At 42.5% G+C, this 19,258-nt stretch overlaps 1 protein-coding gene across 2 annotated transcripts in view; it reads left to right on the plus strand.

Moving 5' to 3' along the window:
• The window catches only part of ATP6V0A1 (ATPase H+ transporting V0 subunit a1), a 79,418-nt gene that overhangs the window by 3,998 nt on the left and 56,162 nt on the right, over positions 1–19,258 (plus strand). Inside the window, exon 1 of one of the 2 annotated variants that reach the window (XM_079906188.1) lies at positions 14,340–15,001. The exons of the other annotated variant lie outside the window; for it this stretch is intronic. The gene's annotated coding sequence lies outside the window, so the exon portion shown is untranslated. Of the gene's footprint in view, positions 1–14,339; positions 15,002–19,258 lie in introns of those variants that run through there. 2 annotated transcript variants of the gene reach the window in all.

The raw sequence follows: 19,258 nt of genomic DNA on the forward strand, positions 1-19,258 counted from the left end.
TCAGTCCACAATGGTTGCATAAAATCCTATTGTATAGTTATGCTGCATGTCTGTATGGACAGTTGGATTGTTTCCTTTTTTTTTTTTTTTTGGCTCTTATGAAAAAGTCTATGAACATTCATGCTATTTTCTTTTCTATTTTTATTCATAATGCTATTTTCTTTCTTTTAAATTTTATTTATTTTTTTGGCTGCGTTGGGTCTTCATTGCTGCGTTCAGTCTTTCTCTAGTTGCGGCGAGTATGGACTACTCTTCGTTGCGGTGCACAGGCTTCTCATTGCAGTGGCTTCTCTTGCTGCAGAGCATGGGCTGTAGGCATGTGGGCTTCAGTAGTTGTGGCATGAGGGCTCAGTAGTTGTGGCTCACGGGCTTAGTCGCTCCACGGCATATGCGATCTTCCCGGACCAGGGATCAAACCGTGTCCCCTGCATTGGCAGGTGGATTCTTCTCTTTTTATTCTTTTTAAATTTTATTTATTTATTTTTGGCTTTGTTGGGTCTTCGTTGCTGCGTGTGGGCCCTCTCTAGTTGCAGAGAGTGGGGACTACTCTTTGTTGCGGTATGCAGGCTTCTCATTGTGGTGGTGTCTCTTGTTGCAGAGCATGGCCTCTAGGTGCGCGGGCTTCAGTAGTTGTGGCTCACGGGCTTTAGAGCGCAGGCTCAGTAGTTGTAGTGCATAGGCTTAGCTGCTCCGCGGCATGTGGGATCTTCCCAGACCAGGGCTCGAACCCGTGTCCCCTGCATTGACAGGCAGATTCCTAACCACTGCGCCACCAGCGAAGCCCATGTCATTTCCATTTCTTTGTCTCTAATCTCTTCCCTCCAATTCACCCGGCATGCACAGCGCTGCCTATTAATCTCCCTAAAAAGTTACTTTGATTGTTGTCTTCCCTCTGCAAAAAAAAAAAAGCCTTATGGGGAATTCCCTGGCAGTCCAGTGGTTAGGAGTTGGACCTTTCACTGCTGGGGCCAGGTTCAATCCCTGGCCGGGAACTAAGAACCCGCAAGCCCTGTGGCATGGCAAAAAACCAATCACCTTCTGTGGCTCCACTCAGTATAGTGGAGATTTATTCGTTTTTGGCTGCCGGATTTTGTACGATTTAATACAAGTGGATTATTATTGTTAATTCGTTCTATTCCTTTACATTAACTTCCTGCTATTCCAGTTTGCCTGATAGACCCTATTCCAAAGACATGCCATGAGCAACATCCCCTCAGACATCTCTTGCATTAGTATTTCTTTCTGTGTCTGTTTGCTCTCTTCAACTAAATTCTTATAGGCTTGGACTTTTCTGAAATCTATACAGCACCTATCACATTTTGTTATATTCAGAAGGCACTCAGTTTAGAATTATGGCTTGAAATCAGTGAATTATGGAATGTTGGCTCAGTAAGGGATCTCAGTAGTACAATGTTCTTTCAGGATCGTGAATTACCTTAGGGATCATCTGATTAAATGTTTTTCAGATGAGGAAACTAAGGCCTGAAGGGGTGGGGTACATAAATGGAAACTTGCTTCAATGTGAATCATTTTAGAAAATGAATTAGTAGAGTTTAAATTATGGAATAGTACACAATTTTGAAAAGAAATTCAACTTTATTATTTCCTGCTGTGTATAATTACTCTGATCGCAGAAGTTTTCCTAGTAGAGATTATGCTTAACCCTTCTATGATAAACAAATAGATGGAATTTGAAATTAGAACTATCTATTTGCGTAACAGCAATACTTAGCACAAATCCTTCTATAAAAAAGTTTTTTTTTTAATTTTTATTTTATATTGGAGTATCACTGATTGACAATGTTGTGTTAGTTTCAGGTGTACAGCGAAGTGATTCAGTTATACAAATATTTACATATATCTGTTCTTTTTCAAATTCTTTTTCCATTTAGGTTATTACACAATATTGAGCAGAGTTCCCTGTGCTATACAGTAGGTCCTTGTTGGTTATCCATTTTAAATATAGCAGTATGTACAGGTCAATCTCAAACTCCCAAGCTATCCCTCCCCTCACCCTTCTACCCGGTAACCATAAATTTGTTCTCTAAGTCTGTTTCTGTTTTGTAAATAAGTTCATTTGTATCATTTTTTTTAGATTCCGCATGTAAGTGATATCATATGATATTTGTCTTTCTCTGTCTGACTTACTTCACTTAGTATGATAATCTCCAGGTCCATCCATGTTGTTGCAAATGGCATTATTTCATTCTTTTTACTGGCTGAGTAATATTCCACTGTATATATGTACCACATCTTCTTTATCCATCGTCTCTTGGTGGACATTTAGCCTGCTTCCATGTTCTGGCTATTGTAAACAGTGCTGAGATGAACACCAAGGTGCATGTATCCTTTCGAACCATGTTTTTTTTCCAGATATATGCCCAGGAGTGGGATTGCTGGATTATATAGATCTATTTTTAGTTTTTTAAGGAACCTCCATATTATTCTCCATAGTGGCTGTACCAATTTACATTCCCACCAACAGTTTAGGAGGGTTGCCTTTTCTTCACACTCTCTCCAGCATTTATTGTTTGTAGACTTTTATAATTTTATGTTATTATTTTTTTTATTTTTTTGCAGTACGCAGGCCTCTCACTTCTGTGGCCTCTCCCGTTGCGGAGCACAGGCTCCGGATGCGCAGGCTCAGCAGCCATGGCTCACGGGCCCAGCCGCTCCGCGGCATGTGGGAACTTCCCGGACCGGGGCACGAACCCGTGTCCCCTGCATCGGCAGGCGGACTCCCAACCACTGCGCCACCAGGGAAGCCCGTTTGTAGACTTTTTGATGATGGCCATTCTGACTGGTGCGAGGTGATATCTCTGATTTGCATTTCTCTAATAATTAGCATTGTTGAGCATCTTTTCATGTGCCTCTTGGCCATCTGTATGTCTTCTTTGGAGAAATGTCTATTTAGGTCTTCTGCCCAGGTTTAATTTTTTTAATGCGCCCAGTGTCACCTATAGGCAGAACTGATGGTAATAATGAGTTTCTCCTAAATAACTTGGAAATATAGCTATCCTTCGAGGGTTTAACAAATTTAATTAACACGCAGTATGAGTATCTCCTAGACACTGGAGATAATGACTTGCTCCAGTTCAATCTGAGCTACCAGCACGTTAAAGAAAATAAACCTTGGGCTTCCCTGGTGGCGCAGTGGTTGAGGGTCCGCCTGCCGATGCAGGGGACACGGGTTCGTGCCCCGGTCCGGGAAGATCCCACATGCCGCGGAGCGGCTGGGCCCGTGAGCCATGGCCGCTGAGCCTGCGCATCCGTAGCCTGTGCCCCGCAACGGGAGGGGCCACAACACTGAGAGGCCCGCGTCCGCAAAAAAAAAAAAAAAGCCTCCCTGACCATGATAACAGCAAAACTTTATTCCAGTTCAAACTGAATTATAATAAACAGTCCACTTATCCAAAAAAGAGGAGGGCTCTTGTTAATTTAATAATTGGTTAATTGAATGTATAATCTGATTAGAATAGATTGTACATAATCTATTAGACTAGGAGAAATCCATTTTACACTACACATCTGATGAACAGAATATTTATTCACATCTGTCTCCAAATTGGTGTGATTTCAAGCGAATGACTTTCCTTCTCTTAGCTTTTCACCTCTCTCTTAGTTCTTAGTTTTTTCATCTACAAATGAAAAAAATAGGAGTATCTATTAGGATACCATATAGGATATCTGTATAGGAGTTCTAAGATTCCTTCCAGTTCTGATATTCTATGACTCTATGATTCTAATCTCTGATAACTCAGAAAGCCCTTTGGGATCTTATAGTACTTTAGAAAAAGTTCATTTTGAACATCATTAATTCAAGCAAACATTTAGCGACTAGTTACCAAGTACCTGTAAATTGCTAGTTCTAGTGCTATGAGTTGGGGACTCAAAGATGGAAAGACATGGTCTTCGCCATCAGGAGCTTATAGTGTAACATGGGGGCTAGATATGTAGCTCAACAATTACAATTTAGTGGGATAACTGCCATAAAAGGCAACATATACAAGGAGCAATGGAAGCTTAATTTCATATTAAGCTCCCATTGATATCACCTCGCACCAGTCAGGGGAGTGATTACGTTTGCCTCAGGGACACAGGAGACATTTCAGAGGAGTTGAGCTGTGGCTTGAAGAATGAATAGGCATTTGCTGAGCAGAAAAAGGGAGCTGGGGGTTGGGATTCTAAGCAGAGGAAAGATCTTGGTAAAGACATTAGGACATCTGAGCCTATGGAAAATAGCTTATTGAGGCTGGAGCATGAGGTATTTGGAGGCAGAGAGGCTAAAGGTGAGGCTGAACAGGAAATGTTGTCCAATCACAGAGCATCCTGAAATCATGCTAAGAGGTCTGGACTTTATCCTCAAGGTTATAAGGCACAATTTAAGGACTTTAACCTAAAGAGGGAGAGGAACTGATTTTCATTTTAGGAAGAAAATTGATTTGAGGAAATGTAAATGATAGTTTGGAAGGGGCTGAGACTAGAAGCAGGGAGATCCATCAGGAGGCTACTGCAATAGTCCCAATAAGAGAAGATGATCATTTGAACTAAAGCAGTACAATGTTCATAGAGGGAAGAGGTCTGATGGGAGAACTCTATAGGAGGGAAAATCAATAGGGCTTGGTGACTGATTACATGTAGAGAATGAAGGAAAGGGAGAAGTCTAAAATATTACAATTTTCATTATTTAGGAGTACAGATGTAGAAACTATAGAAGATTGGATTATGTATGTATTAAGCCTGTGCTATTCTGTGGAAATTTATTTTTTTATTGAGGTATAGTTGATGTACAATATTATATAAGTTTCAGGTATACAACATAGTGATTCACAATTTTTTTTCTTTTTCTTTTTCTTTTTTTTTTGCGATACGCGGGCCTCTTACTGTTGTGGCCTCTCCCGTTGCGGAGCACAGTCTCCGGACGCGCAGGCTCAGCGGCCATGGCTCACGGGCCCAGCCGCTCCACGGCATGTAGGATCTTCCCGGACCGGGGCAGGAACCCGTGTCCCCTGCATCGGCAGGCGGACTCTCAACCACTGCGCCACCAGGGAAGCCCGTGATTCACAATTTTTAAAGGTTATATTCCATGTATAGTAATTATAAAACATTGGCTAAAATGTTGGAGAGAGTGTGGAGAAAAGGGAACCCTCTTGCACTGTTGGTGGGAATGTAAATTGGTACAGCCTCTATGGAGAACAGTATGGAGGTTCCTTAAAAATCTAAAAATAGAACTACCATACGACCCAGCAATCCCACTACTGGGCATATACCCTGAGAAAACCATAATTCAAAAAGAGTCATGTACCACAATGTTCATTGCAGCACTGTTTACAATAGCCAGGACATGGAAGCAACCTAAATGTCCATCGACAGAGGAATGGATAAAGAAGATGTGGTACATATATACAATAGAATATTACTCAGCCGTAAAAAGAAACGAAATTGAGTTATTTATAGTGAGGTGGATGGACCTAGAGTCCGTCATACAGAATGAAGTAAGTCAGAAACAGAAAAACAAATACCATATGCTAACACATATATATGGAATCTAAAAAAAAAAAAGAAGTTTCGGAAGAACCTAGGGTCAGGACAGGAATAAAGACGCACACAGAGAGAATGGGCTTGAGGACACAGGGAGGGGGAAGGGTAAGCTGGGACGAAGTGAGAGAGTGGCATGGACTTATATATACTAGCAAATGTAAAATAGATAGCTAGTGGGAAGCAGCCGCATAGCACAGGGAGACCAGCTTGGTGCTTTGTGACCACCTAGAGGGGTGGGATACGGAGGGTGGGAGGGAGACGCAAGAGGTTGGGGATATGGGGATATATGTATACGTATAGCTGATTCACTTTGTTATACAACAGAAACTAACACAACAATGTAAAACAATTATACTTCAATAAAGATGTTAAAAAAATAAATAATAGGACTTCCCCGGTGGCACAGTGGTTAAGAATTCGCCTACCAATGCAGGGGACACGGGTCCGAGCCCTGGTCCGGGAAGATCCCACATGCCGCGGAGCAACTAAGGCCGCGGGCCACAGCTAGTGAGCCTGCACTGTAGAGCCTGCAAACCACAACTACTGAGCCCACGAGCCACAGCTACTGAAGCCTGCTCGCCTAGAGCCCATGCTCCGCAATAAGAGAAGCCACCGCAATGAGAAGCCCGCGCTCCGCAACGAGGAGTAGCCCCCACTCGCCGCAACTAGAGAAAGCCCACACGCAGCATCGAAGACCCAACGCAGCCAAAAAGAAAAAAAAATTAAAAAAAAAAAGAAACAAAAAACCCCCTATTCTGTTGCACACGATAGGACCCCTCTTCCTTTAAACTTTGCAGTTGGAACAAAGTCTAAATCTATAAAACAAGACACTCTCAATAAGCACAGTAAGTGCTTAGCAGCTGTGCACAGTTAGGCAAAACCATTTCATTTGTGGAATCTGGCTCTTTTCCCAGAAAACAATGTTTCCGTTTCACAATGTAACAGAACAGGAAGAGTGTGAACTCCTGTTACATGTAGATCCCTTGTGCTCCACTCAGATTTCCACATTTCCATTGTGGTCTGGTGTGAGAGTCCAGCTGTGCGTTGGTGGAGTGACTCATTTTTCCACCAAGATGCATATTTCTTTGAATCCCAGGGGCCATTGATTGGTGTGAAAGAGCAGTCAGCACAGACTTGGTTCCTGGATCCATCATATGACTTAAGAGATATGATTTAGTTTTTTTGCATGGGCTTAAATTGAAAGAGGCAATTCAACTATTCAGATAATTCATGCTCCAAAACCTTTAGTGTTTACAAGTGGTTATTAAGAGCAGCTACTTGATACCACAAGGAAATATAAAGGAAACAGAGGCAAAATTATGTCCTTTGGGTGTTTAATAATCTCATGAAGGAAACAGATGCATAAGAAGTATAAAGATTTCCAAATGAGTAGATGATATCCAGCACAAGCGTAAGTAAAATATATCCATCAATGTTTAGGAGCCCTAGAATAATAGAGTGATCAAAATGGAAAGAGGCTGTCTGGAAACTTTTTTTCTGTAATTTACAAAAAAAAATTTTTTTTTAATTAATTAATTTATTTGTTTATTTTTGGCTGCATTGGGTATTCATTTCTGTACGCAGGCTTTTCTCTAGTTGCGACGAGCGGGGGCTACTCTTCGTTGCGGTGCGCAGGCTTCTCATTGTGGTGGTTTCTCTTGTTGTGGAGCACGGGCTCTAGGTGCACAGGCTTCAGCAGTTGTGGCTCATGGGCTCTAGAGCGCAGGCTCAGTAGTTGTGGCACACAAGCTTAGTTGCTCCGCGGCACGTGGAATCTTCCCTGACCAGGGCTCTAACCCGTGTACCCTGCATTGGCAGGCGGATTCTTAACCACTGCGCCTCCAGGGAAGTCCTACAAAATTTTTAAATTATTTAAAATTTACAGAAAAGTTTCTTTTAAGTACAAAAAGATTATTTTTTTCTGAACCATTTGAGAGTAAATTGGCATCCTGATGTTCCATCACCCCCCAAATACTTCAGTGTGAATTTTCTACAAACAAGGACATTCGGATACATAACCACAGTACAACCATCAAAATTAGGAAATTGATATTGATACATACCACCATCTGGTTTTCAGCAACCTATCAAATTTCATCATTTGTCCCAGTGGTGTCCTTTATAGCTTAATGATCCAATCTAAAATCACACTTTAATTTAGTTGTCACATCTCTTTTGTCTCCTTCAGTCACGAGAATAGTTCCTCATTTTCTCTTTGACTTTCATAACATTGATGTTTTTGAAGATTACAGGACAATTATTTTGTACAAGATTATTCAATTTGGGCTTTCTGATTTTTTTTTTTTTTCATGATTGGATTTTGGATTTTACCTTTGGCAGGAATAGCATGAAAGAGAGGCTGTGCTCTTTTCATTGTATCCTATCAGGTGGTACAAAATTTTGATTTGCCTTTTGCTAGTACCGTTAACTTTGATCAGTTAAGGTGATGTCTTTCAGACTTTTCCAGTATAAAGTTACTCTTTTCTTCTTTGTCATGCGTATTTTGTAGCGTGGTATTTTGAGATTAAGTAAATATTCCATAATCCAATTTCTCAAATAGTACCAACTACCAGAACTCACTCTATATGAAATAGTTCGGATAATTCTATAACTGTAAAGAAATTTATTTTGTAAAAGTCTGAAAAAAAGGTAATATCCAGGTCCATATGGTTTTGGTGGAGACTCTACCAAACATATAAAGAAGAATTAACACCAATTCTACATAATCTTTCCCAGAAATTAGAAGAGAATCCTTCCCAACCCATTTTATGAGACCAGTATAACGCTGATATAGAAAACCAGACAGGGACTTCCCTGGTGGTCCAGTGGTTAAAAATCCCCCTTCCAATGCAGGGGACGCGAGTTCAATCCCTGGTCGGGGAACTAAGAGCCCACATGCCGTGGGGTAGCCAAGTCCGCACGCCACAAGTAGAGAGAAACCCACGCTCCACAATGAAGAGTAGCCCCTGGACTTCCCTGGTGGCGCAGTGGTTGAGAATCTGCCTGCTAACGCAGGGGACACAGGTTCGAGCCCTGGTCTGGGAAGATCCCGCATGCCGCGGAGCAACTAGGCCCATGAGCCACAGCTACTGAGCCTGTGCGTCTGGAGCCTGTGCTCCGCAGCAAGAGAGGCCGCGATAGTGAGAGGCCCGCGCACCGCGATGAAGAGTGGCCCTCGCTTGCCACAACTAGAGAAAGCCCTCGCACAGAAACGAAGACCCAACACAGCCAAAAAAGAAAAAAAAAAAAAAAAAAGAGTAGCCCCCGCTCGTCGCAACTAGAGAAAGCCCGCGTGCAGCAATGAAGACCCAACACAGCCAAATAATTAATTAATTAATTTAAAAAACATGAGAGGGGAGTGGCCAAGATGGCAGAGTAGGAAGACCCTGAGTTCACCTCTTCTCATGGGTGGACCAAAATTGTAACGATTTACAGAACAACTATTGATGAGAAAGACCAGAAGACTAGTAGAAAAGATCTTCTACAATTAAAGATATAAAGAAAGAATCACAGTGAGACGGGTAGGAGGGGCAGAGACACAATATAGTCAAGACCCATACACCCGGGTGGGTGACCCACAAATGGGAGGGTAGTTACAATTGCAGAGGTTCTCTCCAAGGAGCGAGGGGTCCAGACCCCACATTGGGCTCCCCAGTCCAGGGTTCCTGCACTGGGAAGATGAGCCCCTGGAACTTTCGGCTTTGAAGACCAACGGGGCTTACTTTTGGGAGAGCCAGAGGACTGTAGGAAATAGAGTCGCCACTCTTAAAGGGTGCACACAAAATCTCACACCCTCCAAGACACAGGGAAGAAGCAGTAATTTGAAAGGAGCTTGGGTAGGAACCACCTGCTGATCCTGGAGAGCCTCCCAGAGAAGCAGGAGGCATCTGTAACTCACCCCGTGGACATAGACACTGGCGGCAGCCATTTTGGGAACTCATTCTCCCATGAGGACCCCAGTGCTGGCAAGATACATTTTGGAATCCTCTCTCTAGCTAATTAGCACTAGAACCTCGACCCAGCCATCAGCGCGTCCACACCAGTACTGGGACAACTCAGACCAAACAGCTAGCCAGAAGAAGACATACAGCCACCCACCAGCAGGCCAGCTTCCTTAAGACCCTCTGACCCCCAGATGCCCCAGGACCCAACCCTGACACCGGTGGGCTGGCACTAGCCCCAGGACCAGCCTCATCCACCAATGAGCAGGCACCAGCCCCAGGACCCCTGGGCCCTGGCCCCACCCACCAGTGGGCCAACACCAACTCTGGGACCCACAGGGCCCTGCAGTCAGAGACCCCAGGACCAGCTCCACACACCAGCAGGCTGACAGTAGCCCAGTACCCCCGGGCTGATGCTCAAAGCTGCTCAAAGAACTCAGGAGGAGGACTTCCCTGATGGTTCAGTGGCTAAGACTCTGAGCTCCCAATGCAGGGGGCACGGGTTTGATCCTGGGTCAGGAGACTAGATCCCACATGCATGCCGTAACTAAGAGTTCACATGCCACAACTAAAGATCCCACACTCAGCAACGAAGATCCCACGTGCTGCAGCTAAGAACTCGCACAGCCAAATAAAACAAAAAGAATTCAGGAGAAGAAAGGATGAACAGAGTGAGAAGTTAGAAATTTTTAACAAAGAGTTAGAAAATATAAAGAAGAACCAACTAGAGATGAAGAAAACAATAACTGAAATTTTAAAAATATGCCAGAAGGAATCAACAGTAGATTAGATGATACAGAGGAATGAATCAGCAAACTGGAAGACAGAGTACTGGAAGTCACTTAAACTGAACAGAAAAAAGAATTTTTAATAAATGAGGGCAGATTAAGAGATCTCTGGGACCATAGCAAGCCTACTAACATTCACATTATAGGGGTCCCAGAAGGAGAAGAGAGAGAAAGGGTCAGAACATATTTGCTCAGCTTACTAATCATCAGGGAAATGCAAAGCAAAAGCACAATGAAATATCATGTCACACCTGTGAGAATGACTATTATCCAAAAGGCAACAGATAACAAGTGTTGGTGAGAATGTGGAGAAAAGAGAACCCTCGTGCACTGCTGGTGGAAATGTAAATGTAAATGCAGCCACCATGGAAAACAGTGTGGAGATTCCTCAAAAAGTTAAAAAATAGGGACTTCCCTGGCTGTCCCGTGGTTAAGACTCCAAGCTTCCACTGCAGGGGGCACAGGATCAATCTCTGGTCAGGGAAATAAGATCCCACATGCCGCGCAGTGCGGCCAAAAAAAAAAGAGAAGGACTACCACACAATCCAGCAATTCCTCTCCTGGATATTTATCTGAAAAAAATGAAAACACTAGTTAGCAAAGATCACACCCCCTACGTTCATTGGAGCATTATTCACAATAGCCGAGATATGGAAGTGCCCATCAATAGATGAATGGATAAAGAAGATGTGAGATATATATATATATATGTCAATCATATTTGATATCTCTATATAGATATATATAGATACATAGCTCAGCCATAAAAAAGAACGAAACCTTGCCTATTTGCCACAGCATGGATGGACATAGAGGGTATTATGCTAAGTGAAATAAGTCAAACAGAGAAAGACAAATACTGTATGATTTCACTGATACGTGGAATCTGAAAAACAAAACAAATGAACAGACATAATATAATGGAAGCAGAGTCACAGATACAGAGCACAAACAGGTGGTTTCCAGAGAGGAGGACGGTATGGGGAGGGAAGAAATCGGTGAAGGAGATTAAGAGGAACAAACTTTCAGTTGCAATATAAATGAGTCACGGCTATGAAATGTAGCGTGGGGAATATAGTCAGTAATGATGTGACATCTTTGTATGGTGACAGATCCTAACTAGACTTATCGTGGTGATGATTTTGAAATATACTAAGCTATCGAACCATTGTGTTGTGTAACAGGAACTAACAGAGTGTTGTAGGTCAGTTATATTTCAAAAACAAACAAACTTATAGAACCACAAAAATAATTTGTGGTTACCAGAGGTGGGGGGGTGAAAGGAGGGGGAACTGGATGAAGGCAGTCAAAAGTATAAACTTTCAGTTATAGGATAAATAAGTGCTAGGGATGTAATGTACAACAGGATGAATTTAGTTAACACTGCTGTATGCTATATATGAAAAAAAAAAAAAAAAGATTGATCTTTTTGTGACCTTGAAGGAAACAATTTGCAGAGAAGTGGTGGAATCACTACCAATGCAGGCAGAGAACAGACCAGGTTCATAGTCTGTTCACAGGCAAACACGTGCTCATCCTTTAAGACAACTCAAATTTCATCTCCTCTGTAAAGGTTTTTTTTTTTTTTTTTTGCGGTACGCGGGCCTCTCACTGTTGTGGCCTCTCCCGTTGCGGAGCACAGTCTCCGGACGCGCAGGCTCAGCGGCCATGGCTCACGGTCCCAGCCGCTCTGCGGCATGTGGGATCTTCCCGGACCGGGGCACGAACCCGTGTCCCCTGCATCGTCAGGCGGACTCTCAACCACTGCGCCACCAGGGAAGGGAAGCCCTCCTCTGTAAAGGTTTCAAAGCATACTTAGTGATACCTTTATCAGTGCATCCATAGGACTATCTATATATTACTAATAAAATCCGTATTGTATTACAGATTATGAGCTCCTTCAGGTTAGGGCCTTGTCCAATTTCCTATATCTAGGCCTGGGTCATATCAAGCACAAAACCTTGTATTGAATGAAAAAATAGAAGAGAGGCATATAGAAGTTGACTGAAAAGCTCCTAAACTTCACTTACTTCGCAGATTTTACTCAAATGCAGTGTTGTCAATAGCTATTCATATTGCCAGAAAATTTTAAGGGCCCAAAGTATATTTTTTTAAACAGGAATAATTGTTCACTTGTATTCAGAATCTCTAAAACTCTAAGCAAAAAGAAACTTGTAATGGAAATACAGCTCAAGGCAATATCCAACTGAAGGTTCCCTCTTGGATAACTTTCTGCTTCCCCTAAAAAAAATTTCTCCTCTGAAGATGACTCCCTTATACATCCTCCCTACAAATTTCCTGCAGGCTTCCTTCCCCACCATTCTCCCTCCTTGAAAATACCACAAAAGCCTGGTAAGCTGCTTTTATAAAACAAAAACAACTGAAGTGTAAAGCATAGCAATCTCCAGCCTTAAAGAAGTACGTGATTGCAAATAACCTGCACCAGTTTGTCACAAGTTAAGATATTCCACAGTATGGAGGTTCCTTAAAAAAACTAAACATAGAACTACCATACGACCCAGCAATCCCACTACCGGGCATATACCCTGAGAAAACCATAATTCAAAAAGAGTCACGTACCACAGTGTTCATTGCAGTACTATTTACAATAGCCAGGACATGGAAGCAACCCGTGTCCATCGACAGATGAATGGATAAAGAAGATGTGGCACATATATACAATGGAATATTACTCAGCCATAAAAAGAAACGAAATTGAGTTATTTGTAGTGAGGTGGATGGAACTAGAGACTGTCATACAGAGTGAAGTCAGAAAGAGAAAAATAAATACCGTATGCTAACACTTATATATGGAATCTAAAAAAAAAAGTTCTGAAGAACCTCGGGGCAGGACAGGAATAAAGACACAGACGTAGAGAATGGACTTGAGGACATGGAGAGGGGGAAGGGTAAACTGGGACTAAGTGAGAGAGTGGCATGGACATATATACACTACCAAATGTAAAATAGATAGCTAGTGGGAAGCAGCCACATAGCACAAGGAGACCAGCTTGGTGCTTTGTGACCACCTAGAGGGGTGGGATACAGAGGGTGGGAGGGAGACGCAAGAGGTAGGGGATATGGGGATATATGTATACGTATAGCTGATTCACTTTGTGATGCAGCAGAAACTAACACACCATTGTAAAGCAATTATACTCCAGCAAAGATGTTAAAAAAATATAAATAAATGAATAGAAAAGAAATTCCCAGTTTTGCTTTCTTTCTTTCAAAAATATTAAGTGTAGGGGCTTCCTGGTGGGTCAGTGGTTAAAACTCCGCCTGCCAATGCAGGGGACACGGGTTCGAGCCCTGGTCCAGGAAGATCCCACATGCTATGGAGCAACTAAGCCACACGCCATGGAGCAACTAAGCCCGTGTGCCACAGCTACTGAGCCTGCACTCTAGAGCCCACAAGCCACAACTACTGAACCAGCGTGCCACAACTACTGAAGCCCGTGTGCCTAGAGCCCGTGCTCTGCAACAGGAGGAACCACCGCAATGAAGCCCATGCACCCTAAGGAACAGTAGCCCCCGCTTGCCGCAACTAGAGAAAGCCCACGCGCAGCAACGAAGACCCAACGCAGCCAAAAGTAAATAAATAAATAAATTTATGTATTTTTTAAAATTTCATTTATAAAAAAATATATTAAGTGTATATCGAAGCCATGCACCAAGATAAGCAGTGAGAATACAAAAGTTCAAGGTGAATCTATCCCTTGACCATTAAATCAACCGGATTCAATGAACCTACTGGAATTTTCCCATGTATTTCTTTACTACAGATCTCACCTCCTATCTCCAAGTCACTAGAAACTCAATACAGAAGCATTTGCTAGATTCTCCACTTCAGAAATCTTGAGCTAGTTTCTTGTTTACCTGGGCAAATACTTCAGGTCTAATGTCACAGAGAGGTGTCTCTGCTCTCTGACACTCAATCCTTCCCATCTCCAGTTTTCTCAATTTGATTTCTTTAAGAAGCCTCTTTCCATGGCATTCTTTTTTTTTTTTTTTTTTGACTCGTGAATTTGTTTTTATTTTTATTGGGCTATAGGGGATGGGTTGGGAAATATCTCTGTAATTTATGCCCTACTAGGGAAATGTCCATTCTGATTTTCCTGGGATAGCTTTCGGAGCTTTTTCTTTTTCTTGGAGCTGCTACTCTTACTGGCAGCAGCCTCTTCAGGTCCATTGCTGAGAGGCTCCTCCTTGGAATAGAATTTCCTCTTTTTCTTGGGGACCCTCTTGTTTCCTGACTCTTCAGGGTCACTATCTGGTTCCTCTTTGGGGAAAGATTTCTCCCTCTTGGTAAGACTTCCACTGCCAGCTGTCTCTTCAAGATCGCTACTAACCAGCTCCTCCTTGGAAAAAGATTTCTTTTTTGGGGGTTTGGAGGAGACAGATGGGTCTTCCATTCCATTCTCCGGAGGAGCCTCCTGGGGCTTTTGCTTTTTCTTCTTTTCGGGTCTTTCACTTGTCTCCTCACATTCCTCCGGGGTCCTACTGCTGTTTTCTGAAGACACCAGGGCAATCGCAGCCAGCCTTTTCTTTTCCTTCTTCAAGCGTTTCTTCTCCTGTTTCTCCAGCTTCCTAGTAATCTCAGCAGCCGCTTCCTCTGCCTGAACCATTGCCTCCTTCATGACATCCAGATTCTTTCGTGGAATCTCTCCAGTCTCATAGAAGGACAGCCGCTCCTCAACTTGTTGTCGAAGCTTCTCCCCAAATACACTGGTAGGTACCTCTGAGAAGCAATCAGTTCGTGAGGCAATACTGCATTTGTTTGCCAGGTATCGGGAGATGCGGCCTCTGTTCTTGGAAGCTGCTCAGCCAATGAAGGTAGAGTGGAAAATGAGTCCATATTTTGGGGTGTTGTCTTCAGGGCTCTGGAAAGTTGGTCCCTGTGCTGGGCCCAGGGAATCACTCAGACACCAGGACTGGCCATCCATGGCATTCTTAACTCCCACAAGTTAAGAGGCTTTTTGCCTCGTGTGGGTCACAAGAGTCTTAAGGGTTGCATAAAATGTCACATGCCTTAGTCTCATTCATATCCCCTCGTGGATGTAATCATTACCAGAGCTAAAGGAAGCTGACATTGCCTGAGCTTCAAAGGGAGCCTCAAGATCTATTATGAATGGATTTTTACTTAAAGACTTTTATTTGAAACATTGACAGGCTTTGCAAGTAAAACCACAGTGTTATGTTGAGGAACTCAGAGTGAAACTGCAAAAGTAATTAACATGTTTCTGTGGAGACAAACTGCTAATCAGTATTTCAAGAACAATGGTCAAGGTCATGCCGGGTCACCTAAAGGTTGTGCAGGAGAAATCTCTCAACCAACACTCAAATCAGATCTTTGGTAGAATAGTTTAAGAATTAGAGTTCATTTTGATATAAAAGGGAAAAACAAAAAAATTATTTGACGGGACACATATGATCATTACACTGCACTGCTGTCACCTCAATGAATGTAGACAAGCAGAATTAACTTTTATTTATTTATTTTTAATTTTTAAAATAAATTTATTTTATTTATTTATTTTTGGCTGTGTTGGGTCTTCGTTGTTGCGTGTGGGCTTTCTCTAGTTGCAGCAAATTGGGGCTACTCTTTGTTGCAGTGCGCGGGCTTCTCATTGCTGTGGAGCACAGGCTCTAGGCACGCGGGCTTCAGTAGTTGTGGCTCGCAGGCTCTAGAGCACAGGCTCAGTAGCTGTGGCACATGGGCTTCGTTGCTCCTCGGCATGTGGGCTCTTCCTGGACCAGGGGTCGAACCCATGTCTCCTGCATTGGCAGGCAGATTCTTAACCACTGCGCCACCAGGGAAGCCCAGAATTAACTTTTAAATCAAAATTTTAGCTGCTAACTGCTTGCACTATTATGCAGAGCAAAATTTCCTTCCCCAAATTGGTAAGGGAAGTGTACTGGGTTAAATAGTACTCCCCCCAAATTTATGTCCACCTGGAATAGGTGAATATGTCCTTATTTGGAAACAGTATATTTGCAGATATGGGCAAGTTAAGATGAAGTCGTACTGGATTAAGGTGGGCACTGATCCAATGACTGGTGTCCTTATCAGAAGAGGGAAATGTGGATGCAGATACAGACACACAGAAGGAAAAATGCCATGTGAAGTTGAAGGCGGCCATTGGAGTGATGTATCCCTAAGCCAAGGAATGCCAAGAATTTTGCACAACCACCAGAAGCTAGGTAGAGGGAATGAAGGATTCTTCCCTAGAGCCTTTAGAAATATCATGGCCCTGTGGACACCTTGATTTCAGACTGCTGTCCTCCAGAACTATGAGAGAATACATTTCTGTTGTTTTAGGCTACTCGGTTTGTGGTAATGCATATGGCCGTTCTAGGAAATTAATACAGGAAGCGTATGGCAGAAAAAGACATGAGCAAATATGTTTTTCAAAACACTTGGTTTAACTTTAACACTCCCATCTAGGAATCTAAGTTGGATGAGCAAACATGAGGTGACCTTTCACTGGTGGAAATTTAGACAATTGCTGTGCATTCATTCAAACTAAAAAAGGAAGGAAGAAAAAGGAGGAAAAAACCATTTGTTTTAGTCATGTCACTACAGTGACAATTCTTGTAACTTTTTGAGACTCGGTTAGATCATTGCCTCTGTTCTCTCTTTTGTCTTGGTAGTAGAACTGGTTTTTGTAACTATTGTTTAGACATTTTCACAGATGCTAAGAAATAGCTCAGTTTAGACACCCAGAATTGTATTAGAGGCTACGCCTCGTATGGAATTTCTCACGTCTTCTGGGGCTGTGTGGTAACAACCTGTTTATACTGGATCTTGTTGGACATATGCTGTACTTGTTCAAATTACAGAAAAGCGTAAGCACAAGTTATTTCTTCCCTAGAGAAGCATACAGGTAACTCTAGATAAAATCAACATAAATGCCTGATTATTCTGTATCAAAATATTTTAGTCAGTTTTGGGCTAAGTTGATGTATTTGCTGACTGTGATGAAGACAACATCTGAATTTAGTTTGATATTAGTACTATTTCTGTTCTGTTAGCCTTTGCCTCCTCCTCTGAACAAACTTCTATTAATCCCTTAATACCCATCGCAAATGTCACGTCTTCTTAAAGCCTCCTGCAAGGCCAAACAGGATTAGTAACTCTTTTCTCTGGGCTTACATAGACTTCTACTTCAATTGCTGCTATATCATGTATGTTATACCACAGTTAGTTGTTTGTCTGTCTCTCCTGATAGACTGTGAGCTCCTTGCTCCTCTTTGCATTTCCAGTTTCTAACATTATGCCTGGTATAAAGTGTGCACTTAATAGATGTTTGCTGAAGGAATGATGGATTTTTGATGACTGAAAGCTATTTATTAAAGTAGCCATCATTGGGGAATTCCCTGCTGGTCCAGCGGTAAAGCCTTGGCACTTTCACTGCCGTGGATCTGCGTTCGATCCCTGATCGGGGAACTAAGATCCCGCATGCCACAGGATGAGCCCCACCCCCCAAAAAAGTGCTCATCATTGAAGTTAGAGTATTTTCCTTATAGGAATGTTCCAATGTAGAATAACTTTGGGAACTGTACATGGAATACAAGCATCAGCAGTATTAGTGTACTGAACTTGATGACTCTGTAAAAGTTTTCACTGACTTCACACACAGCTTCTGATTCTAGCTTCTGCTTGGAAACTTTCCCTCATATCTCTGTCACAAGCATACAAGCATCTGTCACGAACTCTGTTCCCCACAGATAATGAAGTCCATAAAACAAAGGGGACAGAAAAAATGCAGGATGTGATCATATTCCTTTTTGTCTGATAGCTGTGTTCTTTTGTTGATAGTAGATTTCTATTAGGAGGTCCCCGTTTCTTTCAGGATCATCTACCCATTCACTATTCATCCAAGAAATGGTACTTACCATGGAATGAGTAGGCTCAATGCTAGGGGAGAAAAATCAGGTAGAAACTACTGTGTTTGGGGGAATCCCCTGGCAGTCCAGTGGTTAGGACTCCGCTCTTCTACTGCAGGGGGCACGGGTTCGATCCCTGGATGGGGAACTAAGATCCTGCATGCTGAAGGGCACGGCCAAAACAAAACAAAACCAAAAAAACTCAGTGCTCTGTAGTGACCTAAAGGGAAGCAAATCCCAAACAGAGGGGATATATGTATACATATGGCTGATTCACTTTGCTGTACAGCAGAAACTGACACAGCAGTGTAAAGCAACTATACTCCAATTTTAAAAAAAAAAGGAGAACACACTGCCACAAGGACCTCACTACTGACCCTGTACAAACCTTCTAGGCCTCTGTACAAACCTCAGAAGACAGACTTAGGGCAGATTTATTTTTAAGCTTAATAGCTATTCTTACTTATTTAAAGTTTTATACTCTCTATACAAATTTTGTTCAAGAGAAAACTCAAGGGCTTCCCTGTGGCACAGTGCTTAAGAATCCACCTGCCAATGCAGGGGACACGGGTTTGGGCCCTGGTCCGGGAAGATCCCACGTGCCGCGGAGCAACAAAGCCTGTGTGCCACAACTACTGAGCCTGTGCTCTAGACGTCGCAAGCCACAACTTCTGAGCCCGCGTGCCTAGAGTCTGTGCTCTGCAGTGAGCCCGTGCTCCACAAGAGAAGCCACCTCAATGAGAAGCCTGTGCACCGCAATGAAGAGTAGCCCCCGCTCGCCGCAGCTAGAGAAAGCCCACGCGCAGCAACGAAGACCCAACGCAGCCCAAAATAAATAAATAAATTTAAAAAAAAGAGAAAACTCAACACATAATGTTGACCAATTAGACATTCTTAGACAATTATTAGAAGAAAACATTCAACTGAAAGTGAAATTTTTACAAATTATAGAGTGGTTGCTTGATTTTTCACAATATAAATAGTAGAAATTGTTCTCAGAGATATTTTAATATCCAACTTGTGTTAATTTAGCTTGTGTTAAAGTAAACAATGTTAGATAGAAAAAAAAGGATGGCTTAAACTTGGAGCCTGGGTAAC

Source organism: Stenella coeruleoalba, assembly GCF_951394435.1.
Source record: "Stenella coeruleoalba genome assembly, chromosome: 19".
Taxonomy (NCBI): Eukaryota; Metazoa; Chordata; class Mammalia; order Artiodactyla; family Delphinidae; genus Stenella; species Stenella coeruleoalba.